This window comes from Hyperolius riggenbachi, chromosome 8, assembly GCF_040937935.1.
Source record: "Hyperolius riggenbachi isolate aHypRig1 chromosome 8, aHypRig1.pri, whole genome shotgun sequence".
Taxonomy (NCBI): domain Eukaryota; kingdom Metazoa; phylum Chordata; class Amphibia; order Anura; family Hyperoliidae; genus Hyperolius; species Hyperolius riggenbachi.
Window position 1 is genome coordinate 81,654,176 of NC_090653.1, and position 27,299 is coordinate 81,681,474.

Below are 27,299 nucleotides of genomic sequence, written 5' to 3' on the forward strand. Positions count from 1 at the left end.
GGCGTTTGCGCCACTGCAGTCGGACGTGGTGTCTGCCGGGACTGCGGACAACGGGCAGTGGGTTGGTTAGGTCAACAGCCAGCCCACGCAGGGTTCCCCTGCTGAGTGGCTGTGGACCTAAGGGAACCCCGCGGGAATCCCTGGACCTTCCCAGCTCCTGACAGACGGCACATGCCCTGCAGTAGTTGGCTACATCCCTGTTCATCCGGGGCCAATAAAACTGTTTCCGAATACCGGCGAGTGTCTTGCGGACACCCGAGTGCCCGGTCAGAGGATTACCATGTGCGGATTTCAGCACATGTCCCCTAAACGCACTCGGGACCACAAGCCACTTGGTATCCGCGTGGGATCTACCTGTAGGGGGCTGTACAGACTCACTGTACAGTCTCCCACCTTCCCAGTACACCTTGAAAGCGGCCCCGTCTGCGAGGGGCTCAGCGGCTTGCTGCCTGAGCACCTCCAGGCTTGGGTCACTTTGTAGTGCGGCTGAGAATATGGCGCTGTCAGTTTCAGCCAACTGGCTCATGTCACACGAGGCCAGCGGCTGAAAGGTCTCATCCCTGTGGTCAGAGGAGGGGGAGGAGGCCGGAACCCCCTCCACCTGTCCTGAGCTCGGGTTCTGAGCAGTGCAGCTGCGCGGTACTGCTAGCACCGGTACACTGTCAGAATGGCACAGACGGACATTACTCAAATCATCATTGCATGCAGTAATGACATTGACAGGTATAGACATTTTTTCATTACAGACAGGTTGTACAGTAAACTCAGGTACAGTTACAGCATCATTACAACAGACAGTCTGTACATCAAACTCAGGTGCCTTTGAAGCAGGCACTATTGAACCTGGTACCCTTGAACTGGGCACATTCAACCCACCTCCCCCTGGTGCTCCCCCAAGTGTATAAAGTACCTGGTGGTGGGTGGAGAGTCCGTCTCCTTCCGTGAGCGACAAGGCGGTCGTGGCAGGTTCATAGTAGGACACAAGCTTGCCCAAATCAGTCCCTAGCAACACAGGGACTGGGAGATCCTTCATAACCCCAACAACCCTTTCTTGGACCCCTCCCACTCCCCAATCCAGCTTCACTCTGGCGTGGGCTATGTGAAAAAGGGTGCCTTCTACTCCAGTAAGGGCAAGGGATCGGCTGGAGCTGATGCTCTCCTTTGGCACAAGGTGTGAGTGAACTAACGTGATGTCAGCTCCGGTGTCTCGGAATCCGGTGACAACTTTGCCGTTCACTCTAACAAGTTGCTGCTGGTCGGTTCGGTCGCGGATTTCCTTTCCGCGGGCAAACAGGACAAAATCTGACGATCCAGGCTGTGGTTCGCTGGCGGGTTGCCTCTGCTGTGGGTGAGGTACAGGTGATGCAGATGATCCAGGTGCTGGTGGTGTCTGTCTCCGCTCCGGACAGTCGAATTTCATGTGTCCGGGCTGGCGGCAGTAGTGACAGGTGACCTCTCCAGGCGCTGCAGGCCTGGGTGCAGCAGCTGCGCTGGGTGGCCTCTGTGGCGGACGGCTCACAGGGGCAGGAGAGTCTGCCGAGGTATTGGGCTGACCTCCTCTCCAGCTGGATGGGACAGTTCTGCGTGTATCAGCCACCCGGGTAGTTGCAAAAGTCTCAGCAAGGTCTGCAGCGACAGTTGCTGAAGTCGGCTTGCGTTCTAACACAAATTGTCGTACATCAGCAGGGCAAATGTTCAGAAATTGCTCGAGGACTATCAAGTCCTCCAGGACGCCATAAGACCCTTTGGTGAGGCCTAGAGTCCACTGACGGAGTGTGGTGAGCAAGCTGCTGACCACATCTCGGTACGAATCAGACGACTTTTTCTGCCAGGCCCTGAACTTTTTGCGATAGGCTTCTGGCGTCAGCTGGTACTTAGTAATGATAGCGTCTTTTATAGCAGCATAATCATTATCCTTCTCCGCAGGCAATTCTGCGAAGGCATCAAGCGCTTTGTAGCGCAGCAAAGGTGTCAGATGTCTGGCCCACTGGTCTTGGGACAGACGATACTGACGGCATGCTTTTTCAAAAGACCGCAAAAACAAGTCAATGTCTGTGTCTTTTTCAATATTAGCAAACTTAAATTTTGCACTTACGGGTGCTGCAGCTCCTTCAGCAGGGAGGCTGGGCGGTGAACTCCGGCTGGCCTGTTGAACCTTTGCCATGTTGAGCTCATGCTGTCGTTGGCGCTCCCGCTCAGCGGCATCCCTCTCTGCGTGGCGTTCAGCAGCAGCAGCAGCAGCAGCAGCAGCTTGCTGCTCCCGTTCCTCACGCATTTGGCGCTCTTCACGCATGTACTGCAGGTACTTGTCCAGGTCAGTGTCCATCAGCTTTTGTAATGCCTGCTGCATTACCGGGTCAGCACCCATGGACAGTCCAGTACTGGCCGGTTCCAGGCGAGTACTTTCAGAAACTCTGGGGTTGGGGTCCACACTGACATTCTCTGGCGTAACTGTTGCAACAGGGCCCGCAGGATGCTCAACCTCTGTACGCCTAAGATCTTCAGCCTCTGGTTCCCCTTGATTGTCAGATGGGCTGGTATCCACCTCAGCGGACACTCCCGGCTCCCGCAGTTGCTGGGCATCCCATCTGGACAAGTCTGCTATCAGGTCCCGTTTTGTCTTGCGGAGGATGCCAATGCCCCTCTCTTCGCAAAGATTTTCCAGGTCTGCTAGGCACATGTTCTGGTAGTTCCCGGACATTTCCATGCCAAATAAAATAAAACTTTGGGGAAGGGTACTGGCTACACAGTCTCTCTGTATATATAAAAAATATATTGCCTTCCAGCTACACCAACGAATTAGTTCGTTTCTCGATAGCGCTAGCGCTATCGCAGATACTTTCAGCACAACACAGGTCCAACCGCTGCCTAACACTGTCACAGGAGCCCTCAGTGGCTGACCGCACTTAGCCTTCTAAACGGTGCCAGCGCACAGATCGTGCGAACTCTGGTCGCAGTCAATGCGCAGGAACCGTTAAGAATTAGCCGCAGACAACTCAGAAGGGAGCCTGTGAGACACGGGTGATTACAACGTCACCTACTGGTTCAGAGTAAACTGCCACCACCGCGGTTACTATGGGACCGTGGGGCCCACTAACTGACTGACTAATCCTGCGAATAAAACGGTTAAACACACGATATTCTGTCTAGCCAACAACAAACAAACAGTAGCGTATCTTCAGAGACCCGGGATCATTTCTGTGTGTGCTGATAAGCAGGGTAGCGGAAAGTGAATGACTTGGAGAAAGTCGTTTATTCACGCAATATAAATAATTAATATATACAGACAATTATGAAAATCAACAATTATGAAAACAGCAATAGCCAGTATGAAAAATAAAAGAAGGGAGAAAAAATACTTAGTTCCTGGAAAGATGTCCTTATTGTGGGAGGAATCATAAAGTCCTTGGTTTCAAAGTCCAGAGTTCAGAGTTCAGACCAGGTGGATGCCAGCATATCCTCAAGCTGGCATCTGATGAGTGCAAGATGTTTCAGTGTGGAGGACAAAAGCCCGCCTGCTGGCTCTGTGCTTTTGATGAAGCTGGTTTGGGGGTGTGGCAATGCCGGCCCCCTCTGAACTACCAGCAAATGACAGTTCATTCCCTCTCAGAGATTTTAGAGCTAAACTTATGAATTGCTGTAACTCCTGAACCATACACGTTACATTTAGGGGGGTAACAGCTTCATACTTGGAGGAAAATACAGATTAATATGATACCTGACATGGCTAGTGCATCAGATCAGGGTCCTGAGTAGATTCATACCTGGGTGGTAGGGGCCCCGGGCCCCTCTCGACTGGTATCAAGAGATCCAGCATGACCCTACGGATCCAATGATACCGCTCTCATAACCACCCTATTTATTGTATTCTGTAAATGGGCAAAAGATTATATTGTACATTCATTTCTTCCTGCTAAGGCCGGAGTCAGCCTGACTGGAGTCCAGCTGTGTCTGTTTCTTGTCTATGAAAGGCCCTGTTGGCTCCTTCAATTAACATCTGAATGTGAAATCTGCTTAGACAACTTTGAGTTTACACCTCTGGCTTGATCAGCAGTCACAGGGCCAGTCTTCCTGCCAGCTGCTTGTCACCTTATACCTGATGGATGGGCCATCAGCACAGCTTGAAGCCAGGGACTCTCCAGTGCCGATTAGGCTCAGGCTCATTAGCATATCAAAAGAGCCATCCAGCATGCTGGTGCTCTCTCTCTGTTGAGAAGAGACTGCCGCTGTCCCTACACACTCAACCCAGATTGTACCGTTTTGAAGCGCAATCGATGCAGGAATCGAGTGCGATCGTTCTTTTCTTCACGGGCGGTTCCAGGACGCGCCTGCGTCCCCGCAATCGTCCGTGACAGCCCTCCCCCTTGTCCGTGGCTTAGCCACTCATCCGCAAGATGTGTGGCGGCGCCGCTAACCTGGCTGACGGGCCTCGAGTTGCCGGTACGGCGGGAAAACCTATTGGAGCCTGTGGCTCGGTTCCCCTGGACCGGTCGCGGTCTGCTACCCTCAGGGTTGACCCAACATGGACCGTTCTGGACAGGGCGTTTGCGCCACTGCAGTCGGACGTGGTGTCTGCCGGGACTGCGGACAACGGGCAGTGGGTTGGTTAGGTCAACAGCCAGCCCACGCAGGGTTCCCCTGCTGAGTGGCTGTGGACCTAAGGGAACCCCGCGGGAATCCCTGGACCTTCCCAGCTCCTGACAGACGGCACATGCCCTGCAGTAGTTGGCTACATCCCTGTTCATCCGGGGCCAATAAAACTGTTTCCGAATACCGGCGAGTGTCTTGCGGACACCCGAGTGCCCGGTCAGAGGATTACCATGTGCGGATTTCAGCACATGTCCCCTAAACGCACTCGGGACCACAAGCCACTTGGTATCCGCGTGGGATCTACCTGTAGGGGGCTGTACAGACTCACTGTACAGTCTCCCACCTTCCCAGTACACCTTGAAAGCGGCCCCGTCTGCGAGGGGCTCAGCGGCTTGCTGCCTGAGCACCTCCAGGCTTGGGTCACTTTGTAGTGCGGCTGAGAATATGGCGCTGTCAGTTTCAGCCAACTGGCTCATGTCACACGAGGCCAGCGGCTGAAAGGTCTCATCCCTGTGGTCAGAGGAGGGGGAGGAGGCCGGAACCCCCTCCACCTGTCCTGAGCTCGGGTTCTGAGCAGTGCAGCTGCGCGGTACTGCTAGCACCGGTACACTGTCAGAATGGCACAGACGGACATTACTCAAATCATCATTGCATGCAGTAATGACATTGACAGGTATAGACATTTTTTCATTACAGACAGGTTGTACAGTAAACTCAGGTACAGTTACAGCATCATTACAACAGACAGTCTGTACATCAAACTCAGGTGCCTTTGAAGCAGGCACTATTGAACCTGGTACCCTTGAACTGGGCACATTCAACCCACCTCCCCCTGGTGCTCCCCCAAGTGTATAAAGTACCTGGTGGTGGGTGGAGAGTCCGTCTCCTTCCGTGAGCGACAAGGCGGTCGTGGCAGGTTCATAGTAGGACACAAGCTTGCCCAAATCAGTCCCTAGCAACACAGGGACTGGGAGATCCTTCATAACCCCAACAACCCTTTCTTGGACCCCTCCCACTCCCCAATCCAGCTTCACTCTGGCGTGGGCTATGTGAAAAAGGGTGCCTTCTACTCCAGTAAGGGCAAGGGATCGGCTGGAGCTGATGCTCTCCTTTGGCACAAGGTGTGAGTGAACTAACGTGATGTCAGCTCCGGTGTCTCGGAATCCGGTGACAACTTTGCCGTTCACTCTAACAAGTTGCTGCTGGTCGGTTCGGTCGCGGATTTCCTTTCCGCGGGCAAACAGGACAAAATCTGACGATCCAGGCTGTGGTTCGCTGGCGGGTTGCCTCTGCTGTGGGTGAGGTACAGGTGATGCAGATGATCCAGGTGCTGGTGGTGTCTGTCTCCGCTCCGGACAGTCGAATTTCATGTGTCCGGGCTGGCGGCAGTAGTGACAGGTGACCTCTCCAGGCGCTGCAGGCCTGGGTGCAGCAGCTGCGCTGGGTGGCCTCTGTGGCGGACGGCTCACAGGGGCAGGAGAGTCTGCCGAGGTATTGGGCTGACCTCCTCTCCAGCTGGATGGGACAGTTCTGCGTGTATCAGCCACCCGGGTAGTTGCAAAAGTCTCAGCAAGGTCTGCAGCGACAGTTGCTGAAGTCGGCTTGCGTTCTAACACAAATTGTCGTACATCAGCAGGGCAAATGTTCAGAAATTGCTCGAGGACTATCAAGTCCTCCAGGACGCCATAAGACCCTTTGGTGAGGCCTAGAGTCCACTGACGGAGTGTGGTGAGCAAGCTGCTGACCACATCTCGGTACGAATCAGACGACTTTTTCTGCCAGGCCCTGAACTTTTTGCGATAGGCTTCTGGCGTCAGCTGGTACTTAGTAATGATAGCGTCTTTTATAGCAGCATAATCATTATCCTTCTCCGCAGGCAATTCTGCGAAGGCATCAAGCGCTTTGTAGCGCAGCAAAGGTGTCAGATGTCTGGCCCACTGGTCTTGGGACAGACGATACTGACGGCATGCTTTTTCAAAAGACCGCAAAAACAAGTCAATGTCTGTGTCTTTTTCAATATTAGCAAACTTAAATTTTGCACTTACGGGTGCTGCAGCTCCTTCAGCAGGGAGGCTGGGCGGTGAACTCCGGCTGGCCTGTTGAACCTTTGCCATGTTGAGCTCATGCTGTCGTTGGCGCTCCCGCTCAGCGGCATCCCTCTCTGCGTGGCGTTCAGCAGCAGCAGCAGCAGCAGCAGCTTGCTGCTCCCGTTCCTCACGCATTTGGCGCTCTTCACGCATGTACTGCAGGTACTTGTCCAGGTCAGTGTCCATCAGCTTTTGTAATGCCTGCTGCATTACCGGGTCAGCACCCATGGACAGTCCAGTACTGGCCGGTTCCAGGCGAGTACTTTCAGAAACTCTGGGGTTGGGGTCCACACTGACATTCTCTGGCGTAACTGTTGCAACAGGGCCCGCAGGATGCTCAACCTCTGTACGCCTAAGATCTTCAGCCTCTGGTTCCCCTTGATTGTCAGATGGGCTGGTATCCACCTCAGCGGACACTCCCGGCTCCCGCAGTTGCTGGGCATCCCATCTGGACAAGTCTGCTATCAGGTCCCGTTTTGTCTTGCGGAGGATGCCAATGCCCCTCTCTTCGCAAAGATTTTCCAGGTCTGCTAGGCACATGTTCTGGTAGTTCCCGGACATTTCCATGCCAAATAAAATAAAACTTTGGGGAAGGGTACTGGCTACACAGTCTCTCTGTATATATAAAAAATATATTGCCTTCCAGCTACACCAACGAATTAGTTCGTTTCTCGATAGCGCTAGCGCTATCGCAGATACTTTCAGCACAACACAGGTCCAACCGCTGCCTAACACTGTCACAGGAGCCCTCAGTGGCTGACCGCACTTAGCCTTCTAAACGGTGCCAGCGCACAGATCGTGCGAACTCTGGTCGCAGTCAATGCGCAGGAACCGTTAAGAATTAGCCGCAGACAACTCAGAAGGGAGCCTGTGAGACACGGGTGATTACAACGTCACCTACTGGTTCAGAGTAAACTGCCACCACCGCGGTTACTATGGGACCGTGGGGCCCACTAACTGACTGACTAATCCTGCGAATAAAACGGTTAAACACACGATATTCTGTCTAGCCAACAACAAACAAACAGTAGCGTATCTTCAGAGACCCGGGATCATTTCTGTGTGTGCTGATAAGCAGGGTAGCGGAAAGTGAATGACTTGGAGAAAGTCGTTTATTCACGCAATATAAATAATTAATATATACAGACAATTATGAAAATCAACAATTATGAAAACAGCAATAGCCAGTATGAAAAATAAAAGAAGGGAGAAAAAATACTTAGTTCCTGGAAAGATGTCCTTATTGTGGGAGGAATCATAAAGTCCTTGGTTTCAAAGTCCAGAGTTCAGAGTTCAGACCAGGTGGATGCCAGCATATCCTCAAGCTGGCATCTGATGAGTGCAAGATGTTTCAGTGTGGAGGACAAAAGCCCGCCTGCTGGCTCTGTGCTTTTGATGAAGCTGGTTTGGGGGTGTGGCAATGCCGGCCCCCTCTGAACTACCAGCAAATGACAGTTCATTCCCTCTCAGAGATTTTAGAGCTAAACTTATGAATTGCTGTAACTCCTGAACCATACACGTTACATTTAGGGGGGTAACAGCTTCATACTTGGAGGAAAATACAGATTAATATGATACCTGACATGGCTAGTGCATCAGATCAGGGTCCTGAGTAGATTCATACCTGGGTGGTAGGGGCCCCGGGCCCCTCTCGACTGGTATCAAGAGATCCAGCATGACCCTACGGATCCAATGATACCGCTCTCATAACCACCCTATTTATTGTATTCTGTAAATGGGCAAAAGATTATATTGTACATTCATTTCTTCCTGCTAAGGCCGGAGTCAGCCTGACTGGAGTCCAGCTGTGTCTGTTTCTTGTCTATGAAAGGCCCTGTTGGCTCCTTCAATTAACATCTGAATGTGAAATCTGCTTAGACAACTTTGAGTTTACACCTCTGGCTTGATCAGCAGTCACAGGGCCAGTCTTCCTGCCAGCTGCTTGTCACCTTATACCTGATGGATGGGCCATCAGCACAGCTTGAAGCCAGGGACTCTCCAGTGCCGATTAGGCTCAGGCTCATTAGCATATCAAAAGAGCCATCCAGCATGCTGGTGCTCTCTCTCTGTTGAGAAGAGACTGCCGCTGTCCCTACACACTCAACCCAGATTGTACCGTTTTGAAGCGCAATCGATGCAGGAATCGAGTGCGATCGTTCTTTTCTTCACGGGCGGTTCCAGGACGCGCCTGCGTCCCCGCAATCGTCCGTGACACTGACAAACATACAGGGGAAGGGGGAGTGCACCGAATTGGACCCTAGCCACAGGGGTCAATGATAAGAATAAACATACATATATCCAGGCACATCGCCTCTAGTTAGGACATTAAATAAATTATTAGGGAAAGGGAGGTGCTGAAGGGGGTGTGGCTAGAAAACAGCAAAAATCTATTAACCCTTCGCACACTCACATGCAAATGTTCAAACAATTGCATTCACAGATTCACTCATCCAGGCACAACTGTCATCCCTACAGCCAAATCAAAAGCCAGGGCTCCAGTTCACAGAAGAATGCATTCTTATGCTTAATCACCTATACTGCGCAGAAGTACCCAGGTAAACATAGGTGTCCTAACTCTGGCCCTGTAACATGCATAGTGCAGACATGCAAACACATTCATTGCATCAAACCTATCAATGGATTAGGAGCACACATCCTAACTTCCTCTCCTGGGAAAGACAGTGCATCTTACCAATCGCACAAGGGAGCTAATGTTATGTGTCCATGTGCACAATGCGCATACACCAGCATAAGCTGTCTGCATGCTGACAAACATACAGGGGAAGAGGGAGTGCACCGAATTGGACCCTAGCCACAGGGGTCAATGATAAGAATAAACATACATATATCCAGGCACATCGCCTCTAGTTAGGACATTAAATAAATTATTAGGGAAAGGGAGGTGCTGAAGGGGGTGTGGCTAGAAAACAGCAAAAATCTATTAACCCTTCGCACACTCACATGCAAATGTTCAAACAATTGCATTCACAGATTCACTCACTCATCATGTCCTAACTAGAGGCGATGTGCCTGGATATATGTATGTTTATTCTTATCATTGACCCCTGTGGCTAGGGTCCAATTCGGTGCACTCCCCCTTCCCCTGTATGTTTGTCAGCATGCAGACAGCTTATGCTGGTGTATGCGCATTGTGCACATGGACACATAACATTAGCTCCCTTGTGCGATTGGTAAGATGCACTGTCTTTCCCAGGAGAGGAAGTTAGGATGTGTGCTCCTAATCCATTGATAGGTTTGATGCAATGAATGTGTTTGCATGTCTGCACTATGCATGTTACAGGGCCAGAGTTAGGACACCTATGTTTACCTGGGTACTTCTGCGCAGTATAGGTGATTAAGCATAAGAATGCATTCTTCTGTGAACTGGAGCCCTGGCTTTTGATTTGGCTGTAGGGATGACAGTTGTGCCTGGATGAGTGAATCTGTGAATGCAATTGTTTGAACATTTGCATGTGAGTGTGCGAAGGGTTAATAGATTTTTGCTGTTTTCTAGCCACACCCCCTTCAGCACCTCCCTTTCCCTAATAATTTATTTAATGTCCTAACTAGAGGCGATGTGCCTGGATATATGTATGTTTATTCTTATCATTGACCCCTGTGGCTAGGGTCCAATTCGGTGCACTCCCCCTTCCCCTGTATGTTTGTCAGCATGCAGACAGCTTATGCTGGTGTATGCGCATTGTGCACATGGACACATAACATTAGCTCCCTTGTGCGATTGGTAAGATGCACTGTCTTTCCCAGGAGAGGAAGTTAGGATGTGTGCTCCTAATCCATTGATAGGTTTGATGCAATGAATGTGTTTGCATGTCTGCACTATGCATGTTACAGGGCCAGAGTTAGGACACCTATGTTTACCTGGGTACTTCTGCGCAGTATAGGTGATTAAGCATAAGAATGCATTCTTCTGTGAACTGGAGCCCTGGCTTTTGATTTGGCTGTAGGGATGACAGTTGTGCCTGGATGAGTGAATCTGTGAATGCAATTGTTTGAACATTTGCATGTGAGTGTGCGAAGGGTTAATAGATTTTTGCTGTTTTCTAGCCACACCCCCTTCAGCACCTCCCTTTCCCTAATAATTTATTTAATGTCCTAACTAGAGGCGATGTGCCTGGATATATGTATGTTTATTCTTATCATTGACCCCTGTGGCTAGGGTCCAATTCGGTGCACTCCCCCTTCCCCTGTATGTTTGTCAGCATGCAGACAGCTTATGCTGGTGTATGCGCATTGTGCACATGGACACATAACATTAGCTCCCTTGTGCGATTGGTAAGATGCACTGTCTTTCCCAGGAGAGGAAGTTAGGATGTGTGCTCCTAATCCATTGATAGGTTTGATGCAATGAATGTGTTTGCATGTCTGCACTATGCATGTTACAGGGCCAGAGTTAGGACACCTATGTTTACCTGGGTACTTCTGCGCAGTATAGGTGATTAAGCATAAGAATGCATTCTTCTGTGAACTGGAGCCCTGGCTTTTGATTTGGCTGTAGGGATGACAGTTGTGCCTGGAGGAGTGAATCTGTGAATGCAATTGTTTGAACATTTGCATGTGAGTGTGCGAAGGGTTAATAGATTTTTGCTGTTTTCTAGCCACACCCCCTTCAGCACCTCCCTTTCCCTAATAATTTATTTAATGTCCTAACTAGAGGCGATGTGCCTGGATATATGTATGTTTATTCTTATCATTGACCCCTGTGGCTAGGGTCCAATTCGGTGCACTCCCCCTTCCCCTGTATGTTTGTCAGCATGCAGACAGCTTATGCTGGTGTATGCGCATTGTGCACATGGACACATAACATTAGCTCCCTTGTGCGATTGGTAAGATGCACTATCTTTCCCAGGAGAGGAAGTTAGGATGTGTGCTCCTAATCCATTGATAGGTTTGATGCAATGAATGTGTTTGCATGTCTGCACTATGCATGTTACAGGGCCAGAGTTAGGACACCTATGTTTACCTGGGTACTTCTGCGCAGTATAGGTGATTAAGCATAAGAATGCATTCTTCTGTGAACTGGAGCCCTGGCTTTTGATTTGGCTGTAGGGATGACAGTTGTGCCTGGATGAGTGAATCTGTAAATGCAATTGTTTGAACATTTGCATGTGAGTGTGCGAAGGGTTAATAGATTTTTGCTGTTTTCTAGCCACACCCCCTTCAGCACCTCCCTTTCCCTAATAATTTATTTAATGTCCTAACTAGAGGCGATGTGCCTGGATATATGTATGTTTATTCTTATCATTGACCCCTGTGGCTAGGGTCCAATTCGGTGCACTCCCCCTTCCCCTGTATGTTTGTCAGCATGCAGACAGCTTATGCTGGTGTATGCGCATTGTGCACATGGACACATAACATTAGCTCCCTTGTGCGATTGGTAAGATGCACTGTCTTTCCCAGGAGAGGAAGTTAGGATGTGTGCTCCTAATCCATTGATAGGTTTGATGCAATGAATGTGTTTGCATGTCTGCACTATGCATGTTACAGGGCCAGAGTTAGGACACCTATGTTTACCTGGGTACTTCTGCGCAGTATAGGTGATTAAGCATAAGAATGCATTCTTCTGTGAACTGGAGCCCTGGCTTTTGATTTGGCTGTAGGGATGACAGTTGTGCCTGGATGAGTGAATCTGTGAATGCAATTGTTTGAACATTTGCATGTGAGTGTGCGAAGGGTTAATAGATTTTTGCTGTTTTCTAGCCACACCCCCTTCAGCACCTCCCTTTCCCTAATAATTTATTTAATGTCCTAACTAGAGGCGATGTGCCTGGATATATGTATGTTTATTCTTATCATTGACCCCTGTGGCTAGGGTCCAATTCGGTGCACTCCCCCTTCCCCTGTATGTTTGTCAGCATGCAGACAGCTTATGCTGGTGTATGCGCATTGTGCACATGGACACATAACATTAGCTCCCTTGTGCGATTGGTAAGATGCACTGTCTTTCCCAGGAGAGGAAGTTAGGATGTGTGCTCCTAATCCATTGATAGGTTTGATGCAATGAATGTGTTTGCATGTCTGCACTATGCATGTTACAGGGCCAGAGTTAGGACACCTATGTTTACCTGGGTACTTCTGCGCAGTATAGGTGATTAAGCATAAGAATGCATTCTTCTGTGAACTGGAGCCCTGGCTTTTGATTTGGCTGTAGGGATGACAGTTGTGCCTGGAGGAGTGAATCTGTGAATGCAATTGTTTGAACATTTGCATGTGAGTGTGCGAAGGGTTAATAGATTTTTGCTGTTTTCTAGCCACACCCCCTTCAGCACCTCCCTTTCCCTAATAATTTATTTAATGTCCTAACTAGAGGCGATGTGCCTGGATATATGTATGTTTATTCTTATCATTGACCCCTGTGGCTAGGGTCCAATTCGGTGCACTCCCCCTTCCCCTGTATGTTTGTCAGCATGCAGACAGCTTATGCTGGTGTATGCGCATTGTGCACATGGACACATAACATTAGCTCCCTTGTGCGATTGGTAAGATGCACTATCTTTCCCAGGAGAGGAAGTTAGGATGTGTGCTCCTAATCCATTGATAGGTTTGATGCAATGAATGTGTTTGCATGTCTGCACTATGCATGTTACAGGGCCAGAGTTAGGACACCTATGTTTACCTGGGTACTTCTGCGCAGTATAGGTGATTAAGCATAAGAATGCATTCTTCTGTGAACTGGAGCCCTGGCTTTTGATTTGGCTGTAGGGATGACAGTTGTGCCTGGATGAGTGAATCTGTGAATGCAATTGTTTGAACATTTGCATGTGAGTGTGCGAAGGGTTAATAGATTTTTGCTGTTTTCTAGCCACACCCCCTTCAGCACCTCCCTTTCCCTAATAATTTATTTAATGTCCTAACTAGAGGCGATGTGCCTGGATATATGTATGTTTATTCTTATCATTGACCCCTGTGGCTAGGGTCCAATTCGGTGCACTCCCCCTTCCCCTGTATGTTTGTCAGCATGCAGACAGCTTATGCTGGTGTATGCGCATTGTGCACATGGACACATAACATTAGCTCCCTTGTGCGATTGGTAAGATGCACTGTCTTTCCCAGGAGAGGAAGTTAGGATGTGTGCTCCTAATCCATTGATAGGTTTGATGCAATGAATGTGTTTGCATGTCTGCACTATGCATGTTACAGGGCCAGAGTTAGGACACCTATGTTTACCTGGGTACTTCTGCGCAGTATAGGTGATTAAGCATAAGAATGCATTCTTCTGTGAACTGGAGCCCTGGCTTTTGATTTGGCTGTAGGGATGACAGTTGTGCCTGGATGAGTGAATCTGTGAATGCAATTGTTTGAACATTTGCATGTGAGTGTGCGAAGGGTTAATAGATTTTTGCTGTTTTCTAGCCACACCCCCTTCAGCACCTCCCTTTCCCTAATAATTTATTTAATGTCCTAACTAGAGGCGATGTGCCTGGATATATGTATGTTTATTCTTATCATTGACCCCTGTGGCTAGGGTCCAATTCGGTGCACTCCCCCTTCCCCTGTATGTTTGTCAGCATGCAGACAGCTTATGCTGGTGTATGCGCATTGTGCACATGGACACATAACATTAGCTCCCTTGTGCGATTGGTAAGATGCACTGTCTTTCCCAGGAGAGGAAGTTAGGATGTGTGCTCCTAATCCATTGATAGGTTTGATGCAATGAATGTGTTTGCATGTCTGCACTATGCATGTTACAGGGCCAGAGTTAGGACACCTATGTTTACCTGGGTACTTCTGCGCAGTATAGGTGATTAAGCATAAGAATGCATTCTTCTGTGAACTGGAGCCCTGGCTTTTGATTTGGCTGTAGGGATGACAGTTGTGCCTGGATGAGTGAATCTGTGAATGCAATTGTTTGAACATTTGCATGTGAGTGTGCGAAGGGTTAATAGATTTTTGCTATAAATAGAAACAGTCTGTATTCCAGACTGCCATATATGTGCAGGGAAGATTTTATCAGAAACAATGTTTTGTGTTTTAATTGGAACAACCCAATTTAAATCCAGTCAGTTTAGACAGTAAAGGAAAAATAAAATAAAAAACTCATTTTCAATTATGGGTTCCTTCAGATGTCGTAAGATGATTTGGTTAAAAGGGGAGAACATTTCTTTCTGATTCTCTGACAGTGGTAATATTGCAGAGCACAGTCAGCGCACGGCAGTATTACCCTTGCTTCTGCCAGTAAGTACAGTGAGTTATGCTATTAATCAAGCTAAATTCTTAGATCAACATTTCATTACAGTATACGTTATTGGAAAAGGTCAAAGCCCACCATGCAAGTTGCCAGTAGAGTATCTTGCTCTGGAGGCTGAAGAGGGGAGAGGGTTATGTGGAGATATAGGATGAAGAGATGCCAGGGTGGCCCCATTCATGTGCTGATATCGTCTAGCTGCACTGATGTGTCTGGGTATTGGCACAGAGTGTACAGGAAATGCTGACTCAGTTGTCTCCCTACTTATACTATGGAGCCATAGACTTTAGTGGTAAGGGGTGACTGGTGGGGTACACGTGTCCTCCATAATGAAATTACAAATATCTCACCTGATGGTTTTAATGGGTAAAGGTCCATAATTGCAAATAAAGTCCATTAAATCCCCGCCGGGAAGATGTTCCATGACACAGAATGCGTCGGCTGGGGTCTGAAATGCTGCATAGAGGTATGTGGAGAAGGGACTGTCCAATGTCATTTGCATGACCTGCCTCTCTCTGATGACTGAGCAGTCTCCTCACTTCTTCATAGCCTTTAGGGCCACCAGCTCCTGAGATGGAATGTATGTTGCCACAAAGACCCGAATGAGATAGACCGATTAGCTGAAAAGGTTGTCAGAAATGAACAATAGAAAGGATATATGTAAAAGTAACTCCTTGGACTTGCTTAGCGAGAAACTAAAGTCTATGGAGCCATAGACTTTAGTAGTGAGGTATGACTGGTTGGGTAGATGTATCTGTCATAATGAAATGACAAATCTCACCTCATGGTTTTAATGGGTAAAGGTCCATACTAGTAGTGAAAATCCAGTAAATCCCAGCCGGGAAGATGTTCCATGACGCAGAATGCGTAGGCTGGGTCTAAAATGCCTCATATAGGTAGGTGCAGAAGGGACTGTCCAAGGTCATTTCCATGACCTGCCTCTCTCTCATGATGACTGAACAGTCTCCTCGCTTCTTCATAGCCTTTACGGCCACCAGCTCCTGAGACTGGATGTAGGATGCCACAAAGACCTGAATGGGACAGAAGACAGATTAGCTGAGAAGGCTATCAGAAATGAACAACAGAACAGATATATGTAAAAGTAACTCCTTGGACTTGCTTAGCCAGAAAGTAAAGTCTATGGAGTCATAGACTTTAGTAGTGAGGGATGACTGGTTGGGTAAATGTATCTGTCATAATGAAATGACAAATGGCTCACCTCATGGCTTTAATGGATAAAGGTCCATACCCTCTGATGAAGCCAAGTAAATCCCCTCCCGGGGAAGATGCTCCATACTGCAGGATGCATAGGATGTGGTTTGGAATGTTACATAGAGGGAGGTGCACAAGGGACTGTCTAAGGTCATTTCCATGACCTGCCTCTCTCTCATGATGACTGAACAGTCTCCTTGCTTCTTCATGACCTTAACGGCCACCAGCTCCTGAGACGGGATTTATGTTTCCACAAAGACCTGAATGAGACAGAAGACTTAGCTTAGAAGGTTACCAGAAGTAAACAATAGCAAGTATATATATTTAAAAGCAACTCCTTGGACTTGCTTAGCCATGTAATATGTACAATGAAGCATCTAGAATATGAATGCATTACCCCTACAGACTGGCCCACGTGGCCTGGACTGGTATTAGTTTGTCTAGAACTTCATCTCTCAGACCCCTTCCCCACTTGTGTGTCGCTGATCACGGTTTCAGCCTTACACACAGTGTATGCAGTCCGCAGGTTATCAGAAGTGCATAGACTGCACTGTGCTAGGTTTCCATCCATTGTTTGTGATTCAGCACAGTATTGTAATATGTTTGCATGCAATTTTAGTCAAACACAATGCGATTCCACTCAATATTAATGAATGAGATTGCAACCACATCATGTAGAATCGTATAGTAATGGAAGTGCTGTGCATTGTTACAGCCAACACAGCTCAGTAAGGAGGGCCCACTCCAGCATACTGTACAACAAAGGGGATCAAGGCAAGTCCATATGTGGGATTTTTCAATGGATAGTTACACATCACTTAGCTAGAGTAACGCACCCATAGGTGTAGCTGTGTTAGATGGGTCCTGCTCTTATCCAACTCTTTTGACACCCACAACCTCCAGTGATGCACATAAACCAGTATAATGCTAAGCAATTTTATTGGATCTGGAGACCCAATAATAAAAGATAAAATTAACAATTTACCTAGCAATATTTTCTAACAGATAGGTCATAGCATCTGAACTCACAGTTGTGGCAATAATGGAATACCAACAGTTGCTTGCAAAGGAAAGCAATAGATAATGACCCCTCCAAAGCCTCTGGAAAGGATTTGGCCCAAAGAAGCACCAGAAAATACAGAGATGTCAAATCCCAAAATCACAGTAAATTAAGAGCACTTTAAATGACAAATTTATAATCTAAAGCTTCCCATACACTTGCCCGATTTACCGCCGATAGATAGCAGATTCGATCACTGTGATCGAATCTGCTGTGAAATCGATGCGCAAACGCTGACCGTTTGACAAATTTCCACTCGAAAACTATCGGTCCCATCGATCTGTCCGCGCAGAAAATTTCGCTCGATCTAACGGCGTGTCGGGAGTGCGTCGATAGCGGCTTTCGAATATCCAACGACTGATGCTAGCGGCAATACATTACCTGCGTGTCCCTGCGGTCCCTTCTCCATGCTGGGCTCCAGCTGGCTTCACTTACTTCCTGTCGGGGGAAGTTTAAACAGTAGAGCACCCTCTATCTAGCAGGAAGTAAAGTGAAGCTGGAGCCCAGAGCGGATTAGAGACAGCGGAGACCGGGGGACTCGCGCCTGCTGGATCAGGTAATGTATGCAGGGGACGGCGGCGGCAGCCCAACAGATTGTGAATCGGTTTCATAGTGAAATCGATTCAAAATCTGTTTGCAGTGTAGGCAGCCAATAGATCCATCTTTCATCAGATTCTATCACAGAGGGACCTATCTGCTGGTCGATCTGGTGGCATAATCGACCAGTGTATGGCTGCCTTTACTCAGATACACATTTAAAGAGGAGCTGTAACCCAGGATTGACCTTCATCCCACTCAGTAGCCAATAGATCCCTTTCCCACAAGAAATATTTTCCTTTTCTCAAATACATCATCAGGAACATTTGTATGGCTGAATATGGTTTATTATTGCATTGTGGAAAATAACAGCTTTTCCCAACCGTCAAGCACCCAGCATCTCCCTCTGTGCATAGAACTCTCAGTAATGAACATTCCGTACAGGTCACCTGGCAGAACTAAAGATGTCACCACCAGTGATACATTTCAGAATGTAAATCAGGGAGAAGACAGATTTTACAATGGGCAAACACTGACTATATAATCTATAAAGTAATACAGTATAATCTCGTTATAGTAAACTTCAAGAGACCAGGAAAAGTGGTTTACTATATTAGAAGTTTACTATATCAGATATTGACCTAGAAATGGCCCAGCATGCCTTGGCACATTCTCTGCTGCAAAGGAGCAAGTCTGTACTCCCATTGGAGGTACAGTACAACATTTGCACAGTTGGTGGGCTACAGGGTTAAGTATACCTTAGGGCTGCCAAGCCAGGCTGGACAAAATCACTAGTACTGTATCCAGTGCTCCTTAAAATTGCAGATGTCACTGAATAGAGGTGGCCACTCACTTCCTGTGAGTGGCTGTGATACCTCGGTGGGGGGACTTGCAGCACATGTCCTGCAAAACTTTCTGCTCACACTTGAGCCAATAATGAAGCCTCTCTTCAAAATGCAGCAAATCCTAATAAGCCACTTGCATATGTAATCAACTTAATTGCAACCAGCCTGAAGGGAGCAGCTGACCATGGGTTTCACACTGACCTATGACGCATGCACCACCCTCTGTTTACTATATCCAGAGTCAGCATCACATAGGGGCCAAAAAACATGTTTTCTATAACAGAAGTTTTATTATATCAGAGTTTACTATACCAGGCGTTGCTCTCATAGACTTATAATGGAGATTGGCCGGGACCTGGAAAGGTAGTTTACTATACCCAAATGTTTACTATATCAGAGTTTATACTGTATTGTAAAAATAAGCAATTTTATTCATGTTATTTTTCACTAATGTTGCTCTTTAAAGGATACCTTAACCCATAAAGAAATTTAAAAACTCCTCTGTCGTCCTCCGTTTCCATGCATTGTCCCCCCAGAACCTACTTCAGGGTCGGGGAAAACTCCGCAGGCGCTGCCCGGCGATGTGAGATCACTGCGCAGGCACTGCCCGGCGATGGGCGATCACGTACCCACGACCGGGAGCACTCTGAGCATGCTCACTACGTAGTTGAGACAGAGCGACGGAGGAGAAGGGGGGGGGGGAGCAGTGGGCATGAGGAGAGCCCACTCAAATGCCTGCTTCCCCCTTTTAAAATGTCTTTATAGGCTAAGGTATCCTTTAACCCTCCTGGCGGTTCATTTTTTCTGCCAAATAGGCAGAAATCCATTTTCTTTTTGTTTCATGTAAAGCTACCAGAGTGGTAACTACATGAAACACCACTAGAGGGCACATGTGTCCCTCTAGTGCGATCGTCGCCGGCATCAATAACAAACAGGGGAACGCGTACATAACGCGGTCCTCTGTTTAGCTTCTCCTGTCGACATGGCGACGATCGGAATGACGTCATGGACGTCAGCTGACGTCAGACGCCTCCGATCCAGCCCATAGCGCTGCCTGGAACTCATTGGTCCGGGCAGCGCAGGGCTCTGGCGGGTGGGGCCTCTCCTGCCGCTGCGTGCGGGCGATCGCTGCAGAGCGGCGGCGATCAAGCCGTGCGCGCGGCTAGCAAAGTGCTAGCTGCGCGCACAGCACTTTAAATGGGGCAAATCGCCCCACCAGGGGCAGAGATATCCTCCTGCGCGGCATAGCCCGAGCTCAGCTCGGGCTTACCGCCAGGAAGGTTAAAGAGACTCTCTAACAAAATGTTGAGCCTTATTTCTTCTATCCTATAAGTTCCTATACCTGTTCTAATGTGCTCTATCTAACTGCAGCCTTTCCTAGTTGCACAGTGGCTGTATTATCTCTGTTATATGATCTAATCTTCTCTCCTCTGTCGGGCTGAGGCAGTCAGGCAGGAATGTGCTGTGCTGCTTGTGATTGGATAGAAGCTATACACACCCTCTCCAGGCCCCCTGCACACTCTGTATGACTCACACACTGAGCTACTCTCAGCCTATCAATTGCTATGTCTTTTGTTTGTAAACACTGCATAAAAATGGCAATTACAAGCCAGGATTGCAACAGGGAGAGGCAGAAACAGCACAGAGGGGCCCAGGAGAACATAATGAATAGAATGGTATGCTTTTTATTGTAAGAATTTTAGAGTTCAGATTATCTTTAAAGGTTAACTATTGTAAGAAGAATATGAAGGCTACCATGTTTAACTCTATTTTAAATGATACCAGTTGCCTGGCTGTCCTGCTGATCTATTTGGCTGCGGTAGTGTCTGAATAACACCAGAAACAAGCATGCAGCTGATCTTGTCAGATCTGATAATAATGTTAGAAACACCTGATCTGCATATGCTTGTTCAGGGTCTGTGGCTAAAAGTATTAGAGGCAGATGATCAGCAGGACAGTCAGGCAACTGGTATTATTTAAAAGGAAATAAATATAGCAACCTCCATATCATTCTCATTGCAGTTGTCCTTTAAGGAGACACTGTAATAAATATCCCTGGGGGATACATGACTCGATAGGTGGTGTCACAGGAGCCCTAGTGGCTGACCGCACTTAGCCTTCTAAACGGTGCCAGCGCACAGATCGTGCGAACTCTGGTCGCAGTCAATGCGCAGGAACCGTTAAGAATTAGCTGCAGACAACTCAGAAGGGAGCCTGTGAGACACGGGTAATTACAACGTCACCTACTGGTTCAGAGTAAACTGCCACCACCGCGGTTACCATGGGACCGTGGAGCCCACTAACTGACTGACTAGTCCTGCGAATAAAACGGTTAAACACACGGTATTCTGTCTAGCCAACAACAAACAAACAGTAGCGTATCTTCAGAGACCCGGGATCAGTTCTGTGTGTGTGCTGATAAGCAGGGTAGCGGACAGTGAATGACTTGGAGAAAGTCGTTTATTCACGCAATATAAATAATTAATATATACAGACAATTATTAAAATCACAATTATTAAGACAGTAATAGCCAGTATAAAAAATAAAAGAAGGGAGAAAAATACTTAGTTTCGGGAAAGATGTCCTTTTTGTGGGAAAACAGAGTTCTGGGTTTCAATTTGAGTTCAGAGTTCAGACCAGGTGGGTGCCAGCATATCCTCAAGCTGGCATCTGATGAGTTCAAGATGTTTCAGTGTGGAGGACCCTGAGTTTGGCTCCTCTGCCATTCTTATGCCCCTGATTCAGTAGGAGGGAGTGAGGGCGGGCCCACACCCCCCCTTAGAACATGAGATGAGTCCTCCCCTTGTCCTGGGGGCCAGAAATCATGCCGTAACCATATATGGGCTCTATCTCACAGAACCGTACAGGTCAGGGCAGATTTATTAATATTTTCAGGTCTGCCTCGATGTACCCAGCAGCCTGATACCAAACATGAGGGGTGAGACCCTTGTGGTATCAGCAGGGCAATTTCAAACTGCCTAACTGGCAGTCCTTACCTCAGAATGTTCTGAAACTTCCTCAGAACCAGCACCGGGGCTCATGCTACACTTCCCCCACGTTTGGCGAAGCTGCCATCTCAGGAACCCCAGAAATATGACAGATCTGGGAAGTTATGGATTATGCTATGAGACTCAGGTTTATTCAGGATGTGTTCTAGCTGCTAACAGCTGACTTCCCCTTTGATCTTTACCAGTGAGCAAGGTGTCAAGACCTCCCGGAGATTTGTAGCCTGCCTGGCTGCACCTAGGCATCCTGATCACCCCTTGGTTAATTAACATCTACATGAGATCAGCTAGGTGTCACCTTATACCTGATGGATGGGCCATCCGCACAGCTTGAAGCCAGGGACTCTCTGGGCCCATGCTCATTAGCATATCAAAAGAGCCATCCAGCCTTTAGGATGGTGCTCTCTCTGCTAAGAAAAGGACTTCAGCTCCCCCTACACACTCAACCCAGATTGTATCGATTTGAAGCGCAATCGATGCAGGGAATCGAGTGCGATCGCTTTTTCTTCACGGGCGGTTACAGGACGCGCCTGCGGCCCCGCAACCGTCCGTGACAGCCCTCCCTGGGGAGAAGGCAGATAGACATTCATCAGCAAGATGTGTGTCGTTGCCGCTAACCTGCGAGATCTGATCTAGTTCCCCGTTGGCGTTCTGGGGTCGGCTGCCCGCTGCGTGTCGGCCAACCTGGCTGACGGGTCTCGGGTTGCCGGTGCGGCGGGAAAACCTATTGGAGCCTGTGGCTCGGTTCCCCTGGACCGGGCGCGGTCTGCTACCCTCAGGGTTGACCCGACATGGACCATTCTGGACAGGGCGTTTGCGCCACTGCAGTCGGACGTGGTGTCTGCCGGGACTGCTGACAACGGGCAGTGGGTTGGTTAGGTCAACAGCCAGCCCACGCGGGGTTCCCCTGCTAAGTGGCTGTGGACCTAAGGGAACCCCGCGGGGATCCCTGGACCTTCCCAGCTCCTGACAGACGGCACATGCTCTGCAGTAGTTTGCTACATCCCTGTTCATCCGGGGCCAATAAAACTGTTTCCGAATACCGGCAAGTGTCTTGCGGACCCCTGAGTGCCCTGTCAGAGGATTACCATGTGCGGATTTCAGCACATGTCCCCTGAACGCACTCGGGACCACAAGCCATTTGGTATTCGCGTGGGATCTACCTGTAGGGGGCTGTACAGACTCACTGTACAGTCTCCCACCTTCCCAGTACACCTTGAAAGCGGCCCCGTCTGCGAGGGGCTCAACGGCTTGCTGCCTGAGCACCTCCAGGCTTGGGTCACGTTGTAGTGCGGCTGAGAATACGGCGCTGTCAGTTTCAGCCAACTGGCTCATGTCACACGAGGCCAGCGGCTGAAAGGTCTCATCCCTGCGGTCAGAGGGGGAGGAGGCCGGAACCCCCTCCACCTGTTCTGAGCTTGGGTTCTGAGCAGTGCAGCTGCGCGGTACTGCTAGCACAGGTACACTGTCAGAATGGCACAGACGGACATTACTCAAATCATCATTGCATGCAGTAATGACATTGACTGGTATAGACATTTTTTCATTACAGACAGGTTGTACAGTAAACTCAGGTACAGTTACAGCATCATCACAACAGACAGTCTGTACATCAAACTCAGGTGCCTTTGAAGCAGGCACTATTGAACCTGGTACCCTTGAACTGGGCACATTCAACCCACCTCCCCCTGGTGCTCCCCCAAGTGTATAAAGTACCTGGTGGTGGGTGGAGAGTCCGTCTCCTTCCGTGAGCGACAAGGCGGTCGTGGCAGGTTCATAGTAGGACACAAGCTTGCCCAAATCAGTCCCCAGCAACACAGGGACTGGGAGATCCTTCATAACCCCAACAACCCTTTCTTGGATTCCTCCCACTCCCCAATCCAGCTTCACTGTCGCGTGGGCTATGTGAAAAAGGGTGCCCTCTACTCCAGTAAGGGCAAGGGATCGGCTGGAGCTGATGCTCTCCTTTGGCACAAGATGTGAGTGAACTAACGTGATGTCAGCTCCGGTGTCTCGAAATCCGGTGACAACTTTGCCGTTCACTCTAACAAGTTGCTGCTGGTCGGTTCGGTCGCGGATTTCCTGTCCGCGTGCAAACAGGACAAAATCTGATGATCCAGGCTGTGGTTCGCTGGCGGGTTGCCTCTGCTGTGGGTGAGGTGCAGGTGATGCAGATGATCCAGGTGCTGGTGGTGTCTGTCTCCGCTCCGGACAGTCGAATTTCATGTGTCCGGGCTGGCGGCAGTAGTGACAGGTGACCTCTCCAGGCGCTGCAGGCCTGGGTGCAGCAGCTGCGCTGGGTGGCCTCTGTGGCGGACGGCTCACAGGGGCAGGAGGGTCTGCCGAGGTATTGGGCTGACCTCCTCTCCAGCTGGATGGGACAGTTCTGCGGGTATCAGCCACCCGGGTAGTTGCAAAAGTCTCAGCAAGGTCTGCAGCGACAGTTGCTGAAGCCGGCCTGCGTTCTAGCACAAACTGGCGTACATCAGCAGGGCAAATGTTCAGAAATTGTTCCAGGACTATCAAGTCCTCCAGGACATCATAAGACCCTTTGGTGAGGCCTAGTGTCCACTGGCGGAGTGTGGTGAGCAAGCTGCTGGCCACATCTCGGTACGAATCAGAAGGCTTTTTCTGACAGGCCCTGAACTTTTTCCGATAGGCTTCTGGCGTCAGCTGGTACTTAGTAATGATAGCGTCTTTTATAGCAGCATAATCATTATCCTTCTCCGCAGGCAATTCTGCGAAGGCATCAAGCGCTTTGTAGCGCAGCAAAGGTGTCAGATGTCTGGCCCACTGGTCTTGGGACAGACGATACTGACGGCATGCTTTTTCAAAAGACCGCAAAAACAAGTCAATGTCTGTGTCTTTTTCAATATTAGCAAATTTAAATTTTGCACTTACGGGTGGTGCAGCTCCTTCAGCAGGGAGGCTGGGCGGTGAACTCCGGCTGGCCTGTTGCACTTTTGCCATGTTTAGCTCATGCTGTCGTTGGCGTTCCCGCTCAGCGGCATCCCTCTCCGCGTGGCGTTCTGCAGCAGCAGCGGCTTGCCGCTCCCGTTCCTCTCGCTTTTGCTCCGCCATGTACTGCAGGTACTTGTCCAGGTCAGTCTCCATCAGCTTTTGTAATGCCTGCTGCATTACCGGGTCAGCACCCATGGACAGTCCAGTACTGGCCGGTTCCAGGCGAGTACTTTCAGAAACTCTGGGGTTGGGGTCCACACTGACATTCTCCTGCGTAATTGTTGATGCAGGGCCCTCAGGATGCACAACCTCTGTACGGTCAGGAGTCTCAGTCTCTGGTTCCCCTAGACTGTCAGATGGGCTGGTATCCACTTCAGCGGACACTCCCGGCTCCCGCAGTTGCTGGGCATCCCATCTGGACAAGTCTGCTATCAGGTCCCGTTTGTTCTTGCGGAGGATGCCAATGCCCCTCTCTTCGCAAAGATTTTCCAGGTCTGCTAGGCACATGTTCTGGTAGTTCCCGGACATTTCCATGCCAAATAAAATAAAACTTTTGGGGAGGGGTACTGGCTACACAGTCTCTCTGTATATATAAAAAATATATTGCCTTCCAGCTACACCAACGAATTAGTTCGTTTCTCGATAGCGCTAGCGCTATCGCAGATACTTTCAGCACAACACAGGTCCCAACCGCTGCCTAACACTGTCACAGGAGCCCTAGTGGCTGACCGCACTTAGCCTTCTAAACGGTGCCAGCGCACAGATCGTGCGAACTCTGGTCGCAGTCAATGCGCAGGAACCGTTAAGAATTAGCCGCAGACAACTCAGAAGGGAGCCTGTGAGACACGGGTAATTACAACGTCACCTACTGGTTCAGAGTAAACTGCCACCACCGCGGTTACCATGGGACCGTGGAGCCCACTAACTGACTGACTAGTCCTGCGAATAAAACGGTTAAACACACGGTATTCTGTCTAGCCAACAACAAACAAACAGTAGCGTATCTTCAGAGACCCGGGATCAGTTCTGTGTGTGTGCTGATAAGCAGGGTAGCGGACAGTGAATGACTTGGAGAAAGTCGTTTATTCACGCAATATAAATAATTAATATATACAGACAATTATTAAAATCACAATTATTAAGACAGTAATAGCCAGTATAAAAAATAAAAGAAGGGAGAAAAATACTTAGTTCCGGGAAAGATGTCCTTTTTGTGGGAAAACAGAGTTCTGGGTTTCAATTTGAGTTCAGAGTTCAGACCAGGTGGGTGCCAGAATATCCTCAAGCTGGCATCTGATGAGTTCAAGATGTTTCAGTGTGGAGGACCCTGAGTTTGGCTCCTCTGCCATTCTTATGCCCCTGATTCAGTAGGAGGGAGTGAGGGCGGGCCCACACCCCCCCTTAGAACATGAGATGAGTCCTCCCCTTGTCCTGGGGGCCAGAAATCATGCCGTAACCATATATGGGCTCTATCTCACAGAACCGTACAGGTCAGGGCAGATTTATTAATATTTTCAGGTCTGCCTCGATGTACCCAGCAGCCTGATACCAAACATGAGGGGTGAGACCCTTGTGGTATCAGCAGGGCAATTTCAAACTGCCTAACTGGCAGTCCTTACCTCAGAATGTTCTGAAACTTCCTCAGAACCAGCACCGGGGCTCATGCTACACTTCCCCCACGTTTGGCAAAGCTGCCATCTCAGGAACCCCAGAAATATGACAGATCTGGGAAGTTATGGATTATGCTATGAGACTCAGGTTTATTCAGGATGTGTTCTAGCTGCTAACAGCTGACTTCCCCTTTGATCTTTACCAGTGAGCAAGGTGTCAAGACCTCCCGGAGATTTGTAGCCTGCCTGGCTGCACCTAGGCATCCTGATCACCCCTTGGTTAATTAACATCTACATGAGATCAGCTAGGTGTCACCTTATACCTGATGGATGGGCCATCCGCACAGCTTGAAGCCAGGGACTCTCTGGGCCCAGGCTCATTAGCATATCAAAAGAGCCATCCAGCCTTTAGGATGGTGCTCTCTTTGCTAAGAAAAGGACTTCAGCTCCCCCTACACACTCAACCCAGATTGTATCGATTTGAAGCGCAATCGATGCAGGGAATCGAGTGCGATCGCTTTTTCTTCACGGTTACAGGACGCGCCTGCGGCCCCGCAACCGTCCGCGACAGGTGGGAAGCCTCTGGATCCTAATGAGGCTTCCCCTGTCCTCTCTCCATCCATTCCAGCACTGGCTCCCCCAAAACCCACACCAATCTGCTGATATCAATCTGTGGCACAGTAGCACATGCAATATTTACTTCCCCAGCTCCAGCGCAGTAGTGGCTTTCTGTTCTGGCTCAGGCAGAAACAGCCAAGCCCGATCGGGTCTGCTCTACTGTGCAGGAGCCTAATACAAAAAAGAGCAAAGAGTGTCTGGCACTGTAGCTTTAATGCATCACAGCAGGTGTACAAACGTGAATGGCATGTTATACAGGAACCATGTCCGTAAACAGGTGGTACTTATCGTGCTCTGCTGAAGGTGGGGAGGCTGTGAATCTGCAGGGGATGCAGTGCAGGCAGGTGATAAAAGATACAATAAACTGCATCCACTATCAGCCAATCACTGCTGCACTTCCTTCACACTTTAGTAATAAAGTAGTTTGCTTACAGTTCCTTCAGATGAAGCAGTCACCCTGTAGAGTGCTCTGCAATACTCCTCTTCAGATAGGATGCAGTCACTGGTCTCCATAGCCGGGAGAAGGTCCTCCGGCACCCAAGGCTGAGACATCAAAGTGCATCCCTCCCA

The 27,299-nt window shown here is 49.0% G+C and overlaps 1 protein-coding gene across 2 annotated transcripts in view; it reads right to left on the reverse strand.

The window, feature by feature from the left end:
* Positions 1–27,299, reverse strand: part of LOC137528980 (protein kinase C delta type-like) — a 56,980-nt gene that overhangs the window by 6,716 nt on the left and 22,965 nt on the right. For both annotated transcript variants that reach the window (XM_068250817.1, XM_068250816.1), the window contains exons 2-3: positions 16,100–16,352; positions 15,231–15,911 (exon numbers count right to left, since the gene is read on the reverse strand). The gene's annotated coding sequence lies outside the window, so the exon portion shown is untranslated. The remainder of the gene's footprint in view (positions 1–15,230; positions 15,912–16,099; positions 16,353–27,299) is intronic.